This window comes from Macrotis lagotis, chromosome 3 (genome assembly GCF_037893015.1).
Source record: "Macrotis lagotis isolate mMagLag1 chromosome 3, bilby.v1.9.chrom.fasta, whole genome shotgun sequence".
Lineage (NCBI taxonomy): Eukaryota > Metazoa > Chordata > Mammalia > Peramelemorphia > Peramelidae > Macrotis > Macrotis lagotis.
The window spans coordinates 278,797,396-278,802,175 of NC_133660.1; the positions used below are offsets into that span (position 1 = coordinate 278,797,396).

Genomic DNA, 4,780 nt, shown 5'->3' on the forward strand with positions numbered 1-4,780 from the left:
ATACAGATGGTATTCTCCCAAATGGGACAGACAGCCCTAAATTGTCCCTGATTGTTCCACTGATGGAATGATCAAGTCCATCAAGGTTGATCATTGCCCCCATGTTGCTGTCAGGGTGTACAGTGTTTTACTGGTTCTGCTCATCTCACTCACCATCAGTTCATGTCATATTTTTTTAACTTTATTTTTCTTAAGGATTTTTTTGGGGGGGAATCTATATTTTTTTAGGGTTTTTTTTTTCTTGCAAGGCAAATGGGGTTAAGTGGCTTGCCCAAGGCCACACAGCTAGGTAATTATTAAGTGTTTGAGACCGGATTTGAACCCAGGTACTCCTGACTCCAGGGCCGGTACTTTATCCACTGTGCCACCTAGCCACCCCTATATTTTCTTTCACAACATGACTATTATGGAAATATTTTGCATGACTACATGTGTATAATCTATATCAAATTGCTCATCTTCTCATTGAGGGACTAAGGAGGGATGGCAGGAATCTGGAGATTTATATGATCACTTCATTATATATTTAAAAGGAACAACTACATAAGGGATTTGCAGTTTTATGTATAATCATATTTTTAATCGAAGAGGACCAAACTGACATCACAGTGGTGAGACAATGCACAGTGTATGCAACTGTGGTTGAGCAGACCAAGCTAAGGCTTCATCCCAAGTTAGACACAAATAGTTTTTCCTTCTTCCATTCACCCACCCTGCAGAATAATCTTTCAAAACCACCAAGTCTTTAAAAAATTATAATTCTCTCCTTCATTCCAAAAGCTTAAAGTTTTAACCCAACTAAGTAAATATGAGGTCCATTTGGCAAAAACCGCCTCTTGATGTGAGGTATGGGAAGTTCATAATCAGGAGCTCTCAAAATCAGATGCACTAGTAGAATTTGGGAGAGCTCTGTCTTCACATTGGCACGATCTGTTTTCCAAGAAAGTGACTTGTGAAGGGTAAGGTCAGTTTGATGGAATGGACAGAGCACGAGGTTAGAAGTCCATTTTAGACAGTTCTGCCACTAAACCATTGATAGCTTTGGGCCAGTCACTTAACAGAGGTACAGGCCTCAGTTGTCTCATCCATAAAATGTGATGACTGTGGTCTCTGAGGTCCCTTCCAGGTCCTGGATTCAAAAATTTATCAGCATACATATGAAGGCAAAAGGGGTCCCGTGTCCATGAACACAGAACATGAGAGTTTGAAGGGAGCTTAGTAACCAAGCCATAACTGAAGGTATCTCTCCTATAACTTAGGTTATTCACTGGCTTCTCTACTTCCCCTGGAATGCATCATGCTCTGAGTCCAGCTAAAATCCCAGGCCCTTTGACAGCAAAACTTTCTCCCTCTCCCTCCAGGTCAGTGTCTCCCAGCTCTCAGAGGTAATGGCCCCCAAATGATCCCATCCAAAACTTGTTCATCCATAGGAGTTTGCAGGTTATCTTCCCCATGAGCAAATGAACTCCTTGAGAAGAGGTAGTTTATGCTTCTCCTGGTCTGCCCAGCATGTAACACAGTACAGGCATACAGAAGGTGCCTAATCAATGATCACTGACATGACAGACCCAAAAACCTCCAAGAGGGAGGAAATCTCGACCTTCTGAGGGATCTGATTCCACAGCTAGGGCTTTGTGTTCCAGGTCTCAGCAGAAGAAGGCTTAACCATCTTGCAGGAGTACAAGTCTCTTTGGTATTGAGAGCAATGGATCCCTGGGTCCTTGAGGGTGCCAACCAAGAAGTTAGTAAAAAATCAGTTCCATTGCCAGCAGGTGAAAGAACAGGAAGCAAAAAACAGATAAAAGCCTAGGACCAATAGGCTCAAAAAGAGTCCACAAAGGGAGATACAGGAGTTCACAGTTGAGCATTAAAAATTGCCCTTTGACTGTTCTTGCCCATAAGATGCACAACTAAGGCCCAGATCAATCTACCCAAACCACCCAACACTACCCAAATTGTCTCCTGCCCTCACAAGTGAGAATACAAATTAAGAAAAAGAAGTCTCTGGCCTTCTCTCTAGGAGTTTATTATCTTGTCCTCAGAGTCCAGGCCCCTCATGGTACAGAGGATCTCAATGAAGACAATTAAGAAAGTGGTGGTTGTACAGGCTTCTGTTCACCACTGCTGGGGGGGCTTTTCATAGCAGCAACACCTCCAGATCTTCTGCTAAGATGTTGATTGTTAGGTTCAGGTTACAGTCCTGCAGTGTCCTTTGGATGGTGGATGCATGGGTTTCTTTATGATTTGATTTTTTCTCCAGAGTAATAGTGACTGGTTGAACTGCATTTTCAGGTCTTGAGGATATGCATACATTGTCCTATGAATGTCCTCCTGGGAAATGCCAAGCTTAGGAACCAGCCATTTCCATTGGGCTGCAAAATAAAAGAGGCAGACTGATGTGGTAAGGCCTTTAAGAAAGAAAAGTCTGCAACCCCATTGGCCAGTGTGTACTACTGACAACCCTTTAAATAACACTGGACATCAAAAAAGGCTATGAACTTGATGTACTACTCTTCTCCTAAACATGTCAGAATCTCTCCCTCCCTCCCATTTTCTTTCCTTTTAGTCTTCCTTCCATCCCATCTTCTTTCCATCTTTCTTTCTTTCCCTCCCACCTTCCTTGATTCCTTCCCTTCTATCTTCCTTCCTTCTTTTCATCCTTTCCTCTCTTCTTTCTTGCCTCTCTCCCATTTTTCTTCCTACTTCCCTCTCTTCTTATCCTTCCCTCCTTTTCTCTTTCCCTCTTTCTCCCTTTCTTCCTCTCTCTCTCCCTTACTTCCTTCCTCCCTCCCTCTCTTCATCCCATCTCCTCTTCCTTTCTTGCTTTATCCCTCCCCTGATCTTTGCTTTCTTCCTTCCTCTCTCATCCTTCCCTCTTTCCTCTCCTCCCTCCCTTTATTTCTTCATTCCAACTTTCCCTTGTTTCTCTCCTTCTCCTTTCTAACTTCCCTTCCTCTTAATATATTCCTCCCTTTCTCCCATAATTCTCCTTCTTTCCCTGATCTTCCTACCCTCCCTCTCTTCCTACAGCTCTCCTTTCCTGTCTCCCTCTCTTCCTTTCATCTACCTTGCCTTCCTCTAAACACCTCTTCCATGCTTTCCTCCATCTGTTCCTCCCTCCCTCTTTCCTTTCTTCATTCATTCATTCTCTCAATCCTTTCCACCCTCCTTCTTTCCCTCTCTCCCTTTCTCCCACTCTTCCTCCCTTTCTTTCATTGTCTCTTCCTGTATTCCAATTCACCAATTTTCTCCTACTTTTCTCCCTTCCCTCCTTCCCTTTCTTCTTCCCATCACACTCATCCTTCCCTTCTTTCTTCTGTTCCTTGTTTCCTCAATCTCTTGTTTCCTCCTTTCCCTTCCTTCCTTCCTTCCTTCCCTCTCACCCATCTTTCATCTTTTTCTTCTTCTTTTCTTCCCTTATACCCTCTTTCCATACCTATTGCTCACACCATCATCCTTCCCTTCACTTTCATTGTCTTTGATTCCTTACTCTTTCATTTCTCATATACAATCAGTTGCCAGATCTTTTCATTCAACCCAAAGGGAGGGTTCTTCCAATTGCTCCTTGCCTGGCAAGACAATGTTTGTGTCTTTGGCTTCTTGGGCAAAATCCTCATTTATGACCCTCTCCCCCCCCCCCCCCCCCCCCCCCCCCCCACAGAGTTTGCAGGGATCCACCTCTTGATCTAGGTGACACAATAGACAATGCTATCTACCCTGATAATTTTGAGGATTTTTCTTTAGTGGGCCTGTAGGAGACAGTGGGGCATATGGTCACTGGGTCTTGGGTCTGGTCATGGGTGCTTCCTAGTCACCCTTAGGAATGCGCACAAGTTACAGGAAGGGAGGGAGCTAGACACTTGTGGACCTAGGAACCAGGCAAGGACTTAGGATATATATAAAGTCATAGAATGACCCTTGTCCTCATTCAGATGAGAGGGAGGGTCTTGTTCCAAGTCACAGGAGTCAAACTCAGAGCTTCTGACTTCAAAATCCAGAGAGTTTTACATCACAGGATGTGCCTCTTAGACACTTGCATCCTGATGGTACAAGAGGTTGGTGCTGCCATCTTAGATGTGAGCCCTCATTTGTCCCCATATGCCATGAAAGTTGATGGTGGATGGATGTCCTACCTGCCACCTTTGGATTCAGTTGTTCCCCAGGATCAGGCCTGTTTTCCACAGAATTGGCCAACTCCTGGAGCAGATCTTCCCTCTTTAGGCTTTGGAGCATTGAGGTCAGGAAAGTAGTGTTGCTCACAGAGAGTAAATTCTGCTGCATCAGACATGAGAAGAGCTCAATGCCTTGTTCAATCTCTTTGAGTTGCTTCTTCCCAATTTTCATCTTGCAAAGGAATTTCATGTTTTCCAGTTCCTGCCTTGAGAGATTGGAGGAGATGTGGTGCAGCACTGTAAGGAATGAGTCCTCTTTCTCCATGGCCCTTGGAGTGAAGGAGTGATCCAGTAGCTGGAAAAAAAGGATCCAGGAAATTCAGACCAGGAAGGGACCTCCAGCTGAAACCAGACCCCCAACAACACTGCCAACCAATAGTTGTCCAGATTCTGTTGGACACCCTCCAACAAGGGGGACACATCATTTCCCAAAATTGTCCATGCTCTTTGGGGCTACTGTGGTCATTGGGAAGTGTTTTCTCAACTGGCTTCTTTGTCCCCCATGGAACCTGGTGCTATCTTCTGGGGCTCAAGGAAACAAATCAAATCCTTTTTTTAAATTTTTCACAAGACAATGGGGTTAAGTGGCTTGCCCAAGGCCACACAGC

General features: G+C 44.4%; 1 pseudogene; it reads right to left on the reverse strand.

The window, feature by feature from the left end:
- Positions 1-801: 801 nt before the first annotated feature.
- Positions 802-4,532, reverse strand: LOC141519388 (FAS-associated death domain protein-like; annotated as a pseudogene).
- Between the last annotated feature and the right edge of the window lie 248 nt (positions 4,533-4,780).